General features: G+C 37.5%; 1 protein-coding gene and 1 long non-coding RNA gene across 2 annotated transcripts in view; both read left to right on the forward strand.

Moving 5' to 3' along the window:
• LOC113043839 (uncharacterized) overlaps positions 1 to 4,993 on the forward strand; it is a 36,471-nt gene extending 31,478 nt beyond the window's left edge. The window contains exons 2-3 of the long non-coding RNA XR_003275791.1: positions 2,015 to 2,136; positions 4,750 to 4,993. This is a non-coding gene — a long non-coding RNA (uncharacterized LOC113043839). The remainder of the gene's footprint in view (positions 1 to 2,014; positions 2,137 to 4,749) is intronic.
• The window catches only part of LOC113043678 (piggyBac transposable element-derived protein 4-like), a 75,150-nt gene that overhangs the window by 39,849 nt on the left and 18,984 nt on the right, over positions 1 to 16,317 (forward strand). The gene's annotated exons all lie outside the window — the stretch shown is intronic.

Here is a 16,317-nt window from a genome sequence, read left to right on the forward strand (position 1 = left end):
GATGACGTCATTGTTGATATCAAGAATAAGTGTTGTTACTAGTGGAAATGTAATTGTTGATATCAATAATTCAATTATTGATATCAACAATTAAATTGTTGTTATCAAGAATTAAATTGCTGATATCAACAATTCACATGTTTAAATGTTAAAACGGCGCCAAAACTATTACAGATATCAAAATGCATTTGTTACTAGTTACAATTCTAAATTCACATATCAGCTTTGTATTTCTTACTAGTAAAAATATAATTTTTGATATCAACAATGACATTTTTACTAGTAAAAATGTGAATTCTTGATATCAACAATTTAGTTGTTACTAGTTGAAATGTTAATTCTTGATATCAAAAATGTAATTGTTACTAGTGACACTGTTCATTTCTGATATCTGAAAATGTATTTCTGATATCAACAATTGGGAGGGTAATTTCTGATATCTAAAATGGCATTCTTACTAGTAGCAATTACATTCATGATATCAGAAATGAACATTGGCACTAGTGACAATTAAGTTGTTGATATCAACAATTCAATTGTTGATATCAACAATTCAATTGTTGATATCAAGAATAGACGTCTTTACTAGTAACCATGTGATTACTGATATCAAAAATAAAGGTCTTTACTAGTAAGAATTGTATTTCTGATATGTGAAATCGGAATTTCAACTAGTAAGAAAGCAATTCTTGATATCAACAATTAAATTTGAATGGAAGCCTATGGTGACATTTAACTAGTGAAAATACAATTCCTGATATCAAGAATTAACATTGTTACTAGTGGAAATTGAATTGTTGATATCAAAAATAGCAATTGTTACTAGTAGAAATCTAATTCCTGATATCAAAAATTAACATTGTTACTAGTGGAAATTGAATTGTTGATATCAAAAATTCTAATTGTTACTAGTGGAAATGTAATTGTTGATATCAAGAATTAACATTATTACTAGTAAAAATTGAATTGTTGATATCAAGAATACATATCCTGCGAATGAATAAAAGTTAATTTGGCTTGCCATACATTGGCACTAGTGACAATTAAATTGTTGATATCAAGAATTAAATTGTTGATATCAACAATTAAATTGTTGATATCAAGAATAGACGTCTTTACTAGTAACCATGTGATTACTGATATCAAAAATAAAGGTCTTTACTAGTAAGAATTGTATTTCTGATATGTGAAATCGGAATTTCAACTAGTAAGAAAGCAATTCTTGATATCAACAATTAAATTTGAATGGAAGCCTATGGTGACATTTAACTAGTGAAAATACAATTCCTGATATCAAGAATTAACATTGTTACTAGTGGAAATTGAATTGTTGATATCAAAAATAGCAATTGTTACTAGTAGAAATCTAATTCCTGATATCAAAAATTAACATTGTTACTAGTGAAAATGTAATTGTTGATATCAAAAATTCTAATTGTTACTAGTGGAAATGTAATTGTTGATATCAAGAATTAACATTGTTACTAGTAAAAATTGAATTGTTGATATCAAGAATACATATCCTGCGAATGAATAAAAGTTAATTTGGCTTGCCATAGACGCGCGTAAACGCGCCTTTGCATTGACTTAACATTGAAATCACATCATCTGTGAACGGGTAATAATTCTAGGAGGAAGAGTACAAGTAGAAACAGCCATAGGGAGATGGACAGGCAACAGGCTCTTACTCCATCCTCTGCAAACGGAACATGTAAATTATGTAAATTGTTGTGTGCGAATGCTTTGCCTAGGTAAATCACACACCTCTACTTTGGTGAAGGTCTATTCTTGACTGTGTTTGTGATGGAAATGTTTTTCAGTTCAGTTCCATGCATTTTTTTTTTTCTGAATTACAGTACTTACACCTGAATTACACCTTTGTTTAAACGGAGCTAACTTTAGTTTGACTCTGCACTGCAAAAGCAGTGACCCACTGAAGATGGTGACTGGGAACTGACACCTTTTTCATCACATGAATTAAACTAACAGGTTTCTTCTGTCTTTTTGTTTGTAGGTGCTTCTTGGGCATCAACCCAGAGACGGGCACAAAATCTAAGAGGCAGAGAGCTCACATGAACCAGCAAGTCTGCACTCTTATCAGGAAGCTCATTGACTTCGAATGGATGTCAATCTAATGTAAGTTGTGTTCCAATTTAAGAACGGCTAATGAAACACAGTATCTGTGTTAAAGGAACATACTGACTTTTTGTGACTTTATCTTATTCCCCTTATCCCCCAGAGTTAGATAAGTCTATACATACCCTTCTCATCTCCGTGCTTGTCGTAAGTCTGTCTGAGGCACCCACCGCTAGCCTAGCTTAGCACAAAGACTGGAGGTAAACGGCTCCAGCTAGCATACTGCTCCCAATAAGTGACAAAATAACGCCAACATTTTCCTATTTACATGTTCTGATTTGTATAGTCACAGTGACTCTAACCATCTTCTAACCGTATACATACTGGGAACTATATTCTCAGAAGGCGAAGCACTGCTACTTGGGGAGTGATTTTCTCACAGCACCTGAGAAGCCCTGTGGTGAGGAGCAGAGAGTTTGCTCAGAATTGGAATAAATCACTCCAAAGAAGTAGCAGTGCTTCGCCTTCTGAGAATATAGTTCCCAGTATGTATACAGTTAGAAGATGGTTGTGTCTCATATGACCTTGTTATTTGTACACACTGTGACTATACAAATCACAACATGTAAATAGGAAAATGTTGGCGTTATTTTGTCACTTATTGAGAGCAGTATGCTAGATGGAGCTGTTTACCTCCAGTCTTTGTGCTAAGCTAAGCTAGCGGTGGGTGCGTCAAACAGAGGCACTCAAGGAGATGAGAAGGGTATGTATGGACTTATCTAACTCTGGGGGATACGGTGAATAAGCTAAAGTACCAAAAAGTCGGCGTGTTCCTTTAAGCTAGATGTAGTTATGCAGTAAGAAGTTTACTGAAGCTATTAAAGGGTTAGTTCACCCAAAATTGAAAAATCTGTCATTAATTACATCCCCTCACGATGTTCCAAACACAAGAATTTTGTTCTACACAAATTAAGAAAATTTTAAGCAATCTGAGAGCTTTCTGATCCCACCTATAGACTACTATGTTATAACCATTTTCAAGTCCGAGAAAGGTAGTAAAACCATCGTTAAAATAGTCCATGTGACTACAGTGGTTCAACCTCAATGTTATGATGCGACGAGAATACTTTTTGTGCGCAATGCAATCACATGCATGATCGAGAACACATCACGTGAACAGCATCGGATACTGGCACAGAAAGGAAAAATGTTGAATAAAGTCGGTATTCTATTTTGTTTTGTTTTGTTTCTGCGCAGTAAAAGTATTCTCGTCGCTTCATAACATTAAGGTTTAACCACTGTATACATATGGACTATTTTAACAATCTTTCCGGGCCTTGAAAGTAAAATAATTGCTGTCCATGGAGGATACAGAAAGCTCTCAGATTTCTTAAAATATCTTAATTTGTGTTCCAAAGATTTTTGGGGTGAACTATCCCTTTAATGTGTTCTATAGTGTCTCCTGATTCAATGTAGAGTTTAGACAGACTGCAAAATAAATGTGTAAAATTAATTGTTTTTACGTTTATTTGATTTTAACATGCCTTGACGTCTAAAAAACGTCAAATTTACAGTACTTTACAATAGTTTTAAGTGTAAATTTACATTACTTGCTACTGTGTTGAATTACTATGCAATTTAGCATGCAATTTTTGCTTAAAGGGTTAGTTCACCCAAAAATGAAAATTCTGTCAGTAATTACTCACCCTCATGTTGTTCCAACCCCGTAAGACCTTCTCTCATCTTCGGAACACAAATTAAAATATTTTTGATTAAATCTGAGAGCTGGATCACTCCTCCATAGGCTTCTAAGGGATTGAAACTTGCTGGCCCAGAAAATTTATTAAAAACATCATTAATATAGTCCAAGTGACTACAGTGGCTCAATCTTACGTTTACCAAGCAACGAGAATACTTTTTGTGCGCAAAACCCCCCCAAAAATAATGACTTTATTCCACTATTCATTTCCTTCTCTCTGGGCCTCGGGTGAATTCATGTAGTATAACAGCGTAGCGCTTCTGTGTTATACGTCACATGCATCACACACATGACCAGCGTCGGCCAATAGTGAGCCTACGTGTGACGTATAACACAGAAGCGCTACGCTGTTTTACTACATGAAAAAACTCAAGTCTCACAGAGAAGGAAATTAATTGTGGAATAAAGTTGTTGTTTTTTTTGTTTTTTTTTACGCACAAAGTATTCTCGTCGCTTTATAAACTTAAGATTGAGCTACTGGAGTCACTTGGACTATATTAAAGATGTCTTTAATACATTTTTCTGGGCCAGCAAGTTTCAAACCCTTAGAAGCAGATGGAGGAGTGATTCAGCTCTCAGATTTCATCAAAAATATCTTAATTTGTGCTCTGTAATTACTGACAGAATTTTCATTTTTGGGTGAACTAACCTTTTAACCTCAATCATGTTACTTTCAGTCCTGTTACTTACGTGAAAAATAATAGGACTGGGTAAAAGTAACAGGAGTGATTAGAGTCCTGGTTTGCTGATTTAATATTAATTGAGAGAACTATTCACATTTTTTTTAATAGTTGAAATTACTTAAATTGTAGACATTTTAGGATTAGTGTTACAATGCGAGCACCATACTTACAGGGAGTCAGTCCACCACAGAGTAACTTAAACTTTTTGTCTTTCTTATCTTTTGTATATAGTGGATAGAACCCACACTATGCAGGTGCCAGCTGCGAGGGAAGGAGAGAGACACCTGCGACCCTCTCTATTCCCACCTTTTTGTCTTTTCTTACATCTCTCTCCCTCACTCTCTCTTCTCTGTCTCCTTCTTTCTCTTTTGACACACATTCCTGTTACCCAGTGTCAATCCCTGTTGCCCAGTGTTTTATTCATGTAATTAAATTGTATTTTACTTCTAAAAAATAAAAGTTATGTCACTGTTTTTATCAGTTTTGTTTGGTCCATCATTTATGCTAAATCACAGTAATAGATAGACATTCACAGTTATGTACAGTAATTCTAGAGCTGCTTACTGCTAAATTACAGTAATAGATAGACTAATTTCACAGTTAAATACATTAATTCTACATCTGCTTGCTGCTAAATTACAGTAATAGACACTAATTTCACAGTTAAATACATGAATTCTACAGCTGCTTACTGTTAAATTACAGTAATACATAGACACCAACTGTAATTTCACAGTTAAATACATTAATTCTACAGCAGCTTACCGCTAAATCACAGTAATGCGATGTCAGAATTACTGTGAAGTCACAGTATACAGCTGTCATTTCACAATAATTTACTGTAAAAATGTTACAGTAACTTACTGTGAAAGTCATGCAATTATTAACCTGCAATTTATTGTAAATTTACAGTCAAATAATTAACAGTGTTGGTTTGGACTTTTATTGTATTTTCTAGTTCGGGGAACAGATACAGTCCCTATCGTGTGATATCTAGGTGATAGAGTCTCTATGAGCTGAGAATTAACTGACCTCTGTGACGGGAGGCAGCTAGCAGACGGTCGGTTTAGCCAGTCTGTCTGCTTCCTGACCTGGGCCCCAGTTAGTCAAGTATAAACACTAAGACTATTTGCCATATTTCTAGACAGAAGAGTGGCGCCACCCCAGGAGGAATGAAGACCATCTCTTTTCAACAGGTCAGGTCTGCCCCAAAAGCTCGTCCAATTGTCTATAAAACCTATGTTATTCTGTGGGCACCACTTAGACATCCAGCCATTGAGTGATGACAATCTGCTATGCATCTCGTCACCACGGTAAGCAGGGAGGGGACCAGAGCATATTACAGTGTCTGACATCGTGCTTGCAAGTTCACACACCTCTTTAAAGTTATTTTTAGTGATCTCCGACTGGCGAAGTCGAACATCATTAGCGCCGGCATGAATAACAATCTTACTGTATTTACGTTTAGCATTAGCCAGCACTTTTAAATTTGCCAAGATGTCAGGCGCTCTGGCTCCCGGTAAACATTTGACTATGGTGGCTGGTGTCTCTATATTCACATTCCATACAATAGAATCACCAATAACTAGAGCACTTTCATCAGGTTTCTCAGTGGGTGCATCACTGATTTGGGAGACCCTGTTTAATGTTTTGATCGGAACAGAATAGCGGTGTTTTGACCCACGACTACGCTGCCTCACCGTCACCCAGTTGCCCTGCTGCAGGGGCTCTGTTGCCAGAACCAAACCAAGTACAGGAATCCCTGAGCTAGACGCATCCAAAGCCGTATCTAAAACCCTAACATTCTTACTGTCCTCAATTAAAGTTTGGATTTGTGTCTCTAATTCTGAAATCTTCTCTGTCAGCCTAACTATTTCCCTGCATTTATCACATGTGAATCCCTCATCTGCGACAGAGATAGATAAACTGTACATGTGGCAAGAGGTGCAAATAACGATAGCAGGAGAAGCCATTACTCACCGTGCTTGGCTATTCATGAGGGGGTATGTCACGTGGTGATTGAGGTACACCCCACTCTAAATACACTTGTCACAGCCATAGTAACCGTTAAAAACCTTTGTGACTTTCACAAAGGATTTTGCCGGTGCGTCACAGATCATCGAATGAACTTTTAAAGTGAGCCTTTTCCCCTCAAATGTAAACCCCTCCTGTAATTGTGAGAGTTCATTTGCCAAATCTGTGAGATACATTTTTGTTGACTCAGGTTTCTTTATAGCTGAGTACATCCCGATGACTACAGGTTCTTTCATGGGTACTCCAACCAATCTACCTAAAATGGGCCACAACTGAAGACCTGAACTTTTAAAAAGTAGCAGGCCATCCACTGATATTTGAAGATGTAAACAACATCCATCGACAAGCTTGTCTTTCCACTGGGAATGGGTATGTTTTAACGCCTCAATAATGCCAATGCAGTGGTATATGCCCCCGCAGAGCTCCCTGACAGAATAATCTCTTCTTGTGTTAAGAAGAGTTTGTGCATCTTTTGGCAAGTCACAGTGGTGGACCGTTAATATTGCCAAGAGAGCCGAAAGTGCAATATGGGAAAGACCATATGTTAATGCCCAGTTGGAAATCAATTTCTGAGTTTTTCTGGTTCCTCCCAGTCAGATATTTCTTCTACATCACTATCATCTTGATAATAAGATCTATCCTCTGGGTCAGACACAACAGCTGCCATTGGATCTAATCCAAGATTTTGTTCCATGATTTTTATTTTCAGGTTCTGCAACATCATCTGTTGGAGACCCAGTATCTCTGGGAGGAAGTGTGGGCCGATATCAATTAACCTTCTATTAAGGTCCACCCTGGCTCTTCTCCTCAACGCTGAACTGGAAACAGGTGTCTTGCGTCTATTCAGTTTTTTACATTTAGGTAACTATCTCAACTGTAAACTTAATAATAATAATAATAATAATAATAATAATAATAATAATAATAATAATAATAAAAAGTATGGAGTTTGGACTGGAATGAAAATCTGAGTATTATACCTTCGTCTCAACAGTTTGCATCATGTTTTCAGCATCTGGAAAAAGAAATGGAAAGTATGTTGAAAGTTGTTGTCTTAATTTTATTTATTATGTGACTGTAAAAGTTGTCTGGTTTATCAAAATTAAAGATTTGGTAAAAAGTAAAAAAAAAAAAATCTCTATCTATCTATCTATCTATCTATCTATCTATCTATCTATCTATCTATCTATCTATCTATCTATCTATCTATCTATCTATCTATCTATCTATCTATCTATCTATCTATCTATCTATCTATCTATCTACGGCTGACTCAGGAGACATCAGTTATAATGTTTAAGCTGAAACCTGTATCTGGCACGGATCTGGTTTACAATCAGAAAATGTCTCTAAGATAGAAACGCAGGAAAGGGGCTTAAAACGGATCCGGGCCAAATGTAATTGCTATCTGGGTTATGTGTATACAGCGGTATAAGTTATCCAAACCCCTAGGGGGAGCTCTCGCCAAGATCTGCTCAAGAATGTACAATATTGTAGTTAATGCAGAAATGAGCAGATGGTTAACACAGAAATGAGACACTCCACTTGTGATTGACATTCAAATGTTATATCTGTCTTGCAGGTAAGATTACTTCAGTTTATTACAGGTTAAAGGAGTTCATGAACATTTATGTTTTGTATTTTGTTGTGTTCAGTAAGTTTTGAGCACAAAAACTGTATTATCATTACTCGTTGATAGAACATGATCAGAAACAACATATAAATGAAAGTATTCTGCATAGATATGAAAATACATTATTCACAGCAATGATTGTTTAGTTATTTTGGGGATTTTGAGGGCTAAATTAATAGTTGCTGGTTCAGTAACGCACATGCGGAGTTCGCGGGTGTTCGCCATTTTGTGCAAGTTGTATGCAGCAGGTGCATAGTTAATGAAAACTCAAACTATGCGATTTGCTCAGTAATGGTATAAAAGACTCGGGAAATGTGACATAAGGGAACATTAAAGTGTTATGTGTTATTTAGAGTGAACAAGTCATGCTGGAAAAGAGAATGTATGTACTCTGAAAAGTGTAAACAAAGTGAATTGTATGGGTTCAAATTAAGTTTAACACGGTTTATTTTGATTTATGATGCAAAATAGGTGTTCATGTGCTTAATATACAAACTGTATTTGCAAGTGAATGATTGCATTAGTTTGTTGAACAACCATGGTATAAAGAATGTTATAATTGGCAATGAGTAAATGTAATACTAAGTATGTATAATATAGCAGTTAATGCAGAGACGAGCAGATGGTTAACACAGAATTGAGACGCTCCACTTGTGATTGACTTTCAAATGTTATATCTGTCTTGCAGGTTTGCATACAACATTCCTATATTAAATGTTGCACCAGAATCGACGACTACTCCTTTCTACATGTGCAACATACTGCTACTGCTAAATCCTAAAAAAAAAAAAAACAAACAACAACAACAGAGGTGTTAATTATAGGACTAAGACTTGATGGCTTCTCTGTTAATTCTTCCTCATCAGTTAGGAACCTAGGTGTGCTATTTGATAGCAATCTTTCCATTAAAAGCCACATTTCTTGCATTTGTAAAACTGCATTTTACCATCTCAAAAATATATCTAAGTTACGGCCTATGCTCTCAATGTCAAATGCAGAAACATTCATTCATTTGTTTATGAATTCAATGTTAGAGTACTGTAATTTCAAACATTGTATAGATTTTAAAATCTTGCTTTTACTTATGAAGAACTGAATGGTTTAGTATCCCAGTATTTGAAAAAGCTCTTATTACACTATAGTCCTCCACATCTGCTTTGTTTCTCAAAACTCTGGCAATTTGATAATTCCTTCAATATCTTGTTAAAGCCTGCCTTCCCTTCCTAGTCCCCCTCATTTCTGCTATCATTTACTCCTCTTCCATCTGTCACACCACCCTCCTCAACAGGCTTTCTTTCATCGTCATCCGTAACCATAATAAAACAGAGGTTCTCCACATTAGCCCTTTAACTGCCGCTCGACCAAATGGTTGAGCACATTTTGAGTCAATATATTTTATTGAGAGGAGTACCTAACTTAATTCAAGCTGGTTGAGCCATCTCTACCATCTGGTAGAGGTATGTTAAGCCAAAAAAAATCAACAGCATTTGTCACAACACTTCTTCTTTTTATGGATGTCAGAGAGAAAGAAATCACTCCTGCCATGTAAACTGTTTTTGGTGAAATTTTGCAAGGTAAGCATATTTTTTTGACATATTACACTGTAAGAGCCCTAACTTTACAAAATTATTTTACTTGGTGCCATGAAAAAACTTTAGTATGTTTTCAATAATTTTTCAAAAACGTGCTCAACCAAATGGTTGATTTGTCACTTTATGGTAAACGTAGAAAAGCTAAGCTAATGTTTTAAAAATTATGGGACGTGTTGGAAAAAAAATACATTGAGTGTGGTAACTAATGACATAAGGAGATAAGAAATGCAAACAAAAAATGCTTTTTTCTTGGTGGGGCAGTTAAAGGGTTAGCACCAAATCCACTCTGTCCAAAACCGATAGTTTTTCTCTCACTCTTGATATCTCCTCCATTTCACCTTCCCCCCAGGTTAAGAGTCTGGGTGTCATCCTTGACAGCACACTATCATTTCAATCCCACAAAAATACCATTACCCGGTCTGCCTACTTCCACCTATGAAACCTCCGCCCCTCCCTTACCCCCCACACTGCTGACATCCTTGTCCACAATCTAGTCCCTTCCTGTCTGGATTATTGTAATTATCTTCTCTTTGGCCTCCCTCACATATCTCTCTGTAAACTTCAACTGGTCCAGAACTCAGCTGCCCGCAATTATAACTCGAACCCCCTCCATTCAACACATTACTCCTGTCCTCCAATAGCTCCACTGGCTCCCGGTCCAGTTCTGCATCCAATTCAAAATCCTTCCGTTTACATTCAAGGCCATACACAATCTTGCCCCCCCATATTTGTCTGATCTCCTCCAGGTTCCCACTCCCTTCCGTTCCCTCAGATCCTCTTACTCCATACACCTGTCTGTCCCATCTGCCCTTCTCACCACCATGGGGAGCAGAGCGGCTGAAATTCATTCTGGAATTCATTAGCACCCCAACATAGAAACATTGATTCATTCCCCCATTTTAAATTACAACTCTAAACACATCTGTTTAAAACTTTTTTTGACTTGTTCTGTTTTATGTATTCATGTACGGTGTCCTTGAGTGCCGAGAAATGCACCTTCAAATAAAATGTATTATTATTATTATATCTAAATCAGCTGCGGGCTTCTTCAGCTTCTTTTTTTCTACTTGACTCCCAAACTCTGGAATAACCTACCTAACATTGTTTGGGAGGCAGACACATACTGTCAGTTTAAATCAAGATTAAAGACCCACCTCTTTAACCTGGCTTACATATAACACACTAATACATTTCTTAAATTCAAATCCATTAAAGGATTTTTAGTCTTCATTAATTAGGTAAACTGGAACCAGGAACACTTCCCATAACACACAATGTGCTTGCTACATAGTTAGAAGAATGGTATCTACGCTAATATTAGTCTGTTTCTCTCTTGTTCTGAGGTCACCGTGGCCACCAGATCCAGTCTGTTTCCAGATCAGAGGGTCACTGCAGTCACCCGGATCCAGTACGTATCCAGACCAGATGGTGGATCGGCACCTAGAAAGGACCTCTACATCCCTGAAAGACAGCGGAGACCAGTACAACTAGAGCCCCAGATACAGATCCCCTGTAAAGACCTTGTCTCAGAGGACCACCAGGACAAGACCACAGGAAACAGTTGATTCTTCTGCACAATCTGACTTTGCTGCAGCCTGGAATTGAACTACTGGTTTGTATGGTCAGAGGAGAATTGGCATCCCAAACTGAGCCTGGTTTCTCCCAAGGTTTTTTTCTACATTCTGTCACCGATGGGGTTTTCGCTGTTGCCTTTGGCTTGCTTAGTTGGGGACACTTAATTACCAGCAGTTTTGCTGACTTGATTGCAGATACCATTTAAACTGGACTGAGCTGGAAGACATCACTGAATTCAGTGATGAATTGCCTTTTTGCTTTATTGACATTTGTAATGATTGTTCGTTCAGGGTAGAGGAAGGAGACCAGAGTCGGTGTAGGGGCTCGTGAGAGACTTTATTCTCTTATACAAAAGAAACAAACAACAAAATAAACCAGCGCGGCAGGTGCGCGTCTCTATAAATATACTGCGGCTTCGCTACTGCATCTGTCCGGCTCGACAGCTCCTCCGCTTCACACACTCACGAGTCCCCATCTCTCTCGTCTTCTGCCGGCTGTCGCGCTGCTTAAATACTGGTTCCCCACGCCAATCACTGCAACGAGATCCAGCTGTTAATAATTTCTCACCTGAACCACTTACCGCCGCTCGTCTCTTCACTCGCTCTCCCGTTGCAGACTTCGCTAAACCACGCCTCCCCCCGCCACAACATTATTTTCCTATTTAATGCTGTTTAGTTGCTTTGTTACAATCTATATTGTTAATAGCGCTATATAAATAAAGATGACTTGACTTTTTCTTGTTCAAGTACTGCAGGTTTTTGGAAATGTAAGCTGTTGCAGCTTGCTGTTTTTAATTAAGGTATGTGGTGAATGATTGGTGATCTTTTATATGATAATGATCTTAATTGGGAGTCGTTTTTAAAGTACAGAGCTGAAACCATTCAGTTGTGTGTAAGTTCAAGATCATTTATAATTCATAGATTTCACATCTGAAAAAGAGGCATATGTGTGTTTTCTGTGCATACAGTATGTTCATGAATCAGACATACGCATATTTGAGAGATTTATGCACAGCATTTTATAATTGCGGCCCAATGAGTCCAACGCTCCTGAAAATTTGATGTTTATCTGCTTACCACCAGGGCATCCAAGGTTTAGATGATTTTGTTTATTCAGTAGAACACAAACAAAGATGTTTAACTTAAATCATTGCCATCTGTCAGTCATATAATTGAAGTGTATGTGAATCACAGCTTTGAGAATCTCTCAAATGGACCATTGAGAGATAGGTGACGGTAATTCACTTATAAGTCTGCTATCTAAAGCAAGTAAAAGAAGGCTCGTCATGCGCTGGCTGTTGAGAATGCTCTTACGACCATTGACAGTAAAAGAAATGGACATAGCGACCCCATTCGATTTAGTGATTCTAAATGCTGAATCACTCACCGAATCTTGCAGAGAAGGCGAGCGTGGACAGGAGCAAATTTTGGTGAGTGTTCTGATTAATTATCTCCCTTGACTTTATGCCTCTACGTCCCCACGTTTGCCTCATAGAGAGTAAAAGATTGCCTGCGAGCTTCTCCTCCCGTCCATACGTAATTTCTCTACTGTGCGACAGAGAGTCACATTTTATGACGCATTTAGCCTATTTTTACAAAAACAGTTTCTACGGGACCATAACGTAAGATACAAGGTAATGGTGCCTTTTATACATTTTCGTGTTTCTTTAGAAATAATTAATGGACAAATGGAGTCTTTAAATGCCTCAGATGTAGTTATTAAGTTATTAAGTTTAAGTTATTTTCTGTCAAAGTGACGCCAAAATGAATGGGAGTCAATGAAATGCTAACAGCAGGTGGGGGTCTGCTAGCCAATGAAAAACAGTGTTTTAATATTTTTGCCAATTTCCCATTCATTTCCTATGGGGGACATTTTTTACGACCACTTAGACTTTTCAAATCCTGTCCCCAATTTTTTGGGGTGTTCATATACCAAGTAGCAATAAAGTCACCAAGTTTCGGACCATTCCGATGAAGCTACGACTTTTAACATTTTTTAAAAAATATTTCGGGTCATAAATGACCGAAGAACCCCAGAGGGTTAACACAATCACAGGCTTTTGTGCCATTCCTGGAAAAGGTTTCTGTTCGACTGAAGACACAAGTGAACGTCACAAGCCTGGCATTTCCAAGGTGTTTGTTGCTTTTTTCTGTGCACTACTTTGCAATGCACACAGATCCGGCGACCGACAGTAGCAATTCTTCTGACATCTGAAGTCAGCTCAGCTCCTGGAATTGGCACATGGTCTGTGCTAAACTGTTTTGGTGCTGCTTTCTGTGACAAACCACAGAGCTCTGCAATAAGCTCCTCCATGAACTGATCGTGAGTCATGTTGCCGTGCAGCTCTTTGTGCAATATGAAAGCGTTGTTGGCAATGTCCAAGAAGTGTAGGAAGATTTTTCTGTACCACTTCATGGTTTTGTGCTGTGCAGAGTAGTATTGCAACAGTTGATCGGACAGGTCAACACCCCCCATGTGCTGGCTGTATGCAGTCACAGGTGCAGGACATGGAAAATACTTTGTCTTCCATGTATGTTGTGCTTTGATTTTCCTTTGTACACGCTCTCCTGTATAGGCAGCATGTATGGTGGAACAAACAGACACCACTTGCGTGTCCATCCACTTCACACACAAGAGGCCATTTTTGTAGACTTCAGACTCCATATGATATGATTCCAGACTTGACTTGACCCGAGGAAGAGGACTGTCTCATTTTAAAACCAACTCAAGTCTTTTATCCTTAAAGGGTTAGTTCACCCAAATATTAAAATTATGTAATTAATAACTCACCCTTATGTCGTTCCAAACCCGTAAGACCTCCTTTTATCTTCGGAACACAGTTTAAGATATTTTAGATTTAGTCTGAGAGCTTTCTGTCCCTCCATTGAAAATTTATGTTTGGTATACTGTCCGTGTCCAGAAAAAGTAATGAAAACATAATCAAAGTAGTCCATGTGACATCAGAGGGACAGTTGGAATTTGCTGAAGCATCGGAAATACATTTTGGTCCAAAAATAATTACTCTATTCAGCATTGTCTTCTCTTCCGGGTCTGTTGTGAGAGCGTTCATGGCGCTGTTGACATATGACGCTGCTGACATGTTTTCTGGCACACCAAATAACAAAGATAACATGTCAGCAATGTTGTACGTCAACTGTCACAACAGTTGCGCTCACAACAGACCCGGAAGAGAAGACTAAATCTAAAATATCTTAAATTGTGTTCCGAAGATGAACAGAGCTCTTATGGGTTTGGAACGACATGAAGGTGAGTCATTAAATAATTGTAATATTTGGGAGAACTTACCCTTTAAATACTTCTATATCTAATATTCAAAAGGCAGACCAGATCTACACCCTGGCATCCATCATGACATTGAGCCATAACACAGCATCATTTTAAGTGAACAGCAATTCAAAACTGTGGTGCGGAGTTCAAGAGCTGCAGATGACGCGGTTATTTTAACAACAACAGAAACATGGTGAGCAGGAAAATTATAGATTGCTTTCACTAAGGCCCCTTCCACACTGAGATGCATTTAGCTGTACATGCATAGAATTTGTATCATATAGGCTTTTCGTCCACACGGATCCGATGTTTTGGGAGAGTGAAACCGATATTTTTAAGTCCCAGAGTGGACAAATCTGAAAATGCAGCCCTTTCTTTTCCGTGTAGACAGCGAATATGTAGATTAACTGTCACGTTCATCAACCTGTGTCTCGCCTTAGTCAGACACTGCTACATCAAGTAACATATTTTATTATTATTTTTAACTAACATTAAGACAGATGAATAAATGTATTGTTACATGTTCGTTTGTATACTGCGTGCAAGGTTTATGAGCATAGTCTAAGTCTTATTCTCTGTTTTTAGTGCATCTCTGTGGAAGAATTCCACAGAGATGCATACAACTGGTATGTATACAACATAATAAATGGTTTAATCTCATGAATATTCTTAAAAACAGCTTTAAAGCGTTTATTCATTTATATTTATTCTTGTGCTGAACACAAATTAATAGATTCTGAAGAATGTGGGTAAGCAAGCAGTAGTGGCTCAGTGGTTCATGTAGGTTGTCTATAAACTGGAAGGTTGGTGGTTCAATCCCCGGCTCCACCAGACCAAGTGTCGAGGTGTCCTTGAGCAAGACATCTAACCCCAGCTGCTCCCAACAAGCTGTATGGCGCCTTGAATGGCAGACACCGCAGTCGGTATGTGAATGTGAGGCAAATTATGCTTTGGATGCGCTTTGGATGGTCATGTGGTCTGTTGAAAGCGCTATATAAATGCAGTCCATTTACCATTTAGCAAACAGTTGCTAGTCCCCGCTGACTTTTTGATATTGGGGGGAAAAAATATGAACGTCGCTGGGGAACAGCTAGTTAGTTACTCGTTTAGTTCAAAAGATGAAGAAACTCATTCAGGTTTAAAACAACTTGCAAGTGAGTAAATGATGATACAATTTTATTTTTTGAGTGAACTTTTCCTTTAATGTTAATAAAACAAACACCGAGAAAAATAACCCGTTCTTGATATTAATTTAAAAAGTCGCTAAATTTCAGCAGTAATAAAATGACTTAAATTGTTTAACAACAGCATATATTGTTGCACCAAATAGTATCGATAACCATATAGATAAATATCGGTATCTGTAACCAGTATCGGCATCGAAAAAATTTTAACAACACCCATCCCTACTTATAAATTTTAATAATAGTAAATAATAAAATAAGCCATCAGATCAGATGAATGTGTAATATCACACATTTGCTTTTAAAATTGTATTTATTTTTTATTGTAATATCAGTTTGATTATTTTGATGGTTCCCTTTAAACAGCTGTTGATAAGTAACACTGCAACTAAATATTAACTAGTGGTCATCCGAGTATTAGTAGCATGTCTGCTACTGTAAATATATGCTAACACTTTATTCTGATGTTCCACCAACAGATAAACTATAGACT

This window comes from Carassius auratus, chromosome 25 (genome assembly GCF_003368295.1).
Source record: "Carassius auratus strain Wakin chromosome 25, ASM336829v1, whole genome shotgun sequence".
NCBI classification, from domain to species: domain Eukaryota; kingdom Metazoa; phylum Chordata; class Actinopteri; order Cypriniformes; family Cyprinidae; genus Carassius; species Carassius auratus.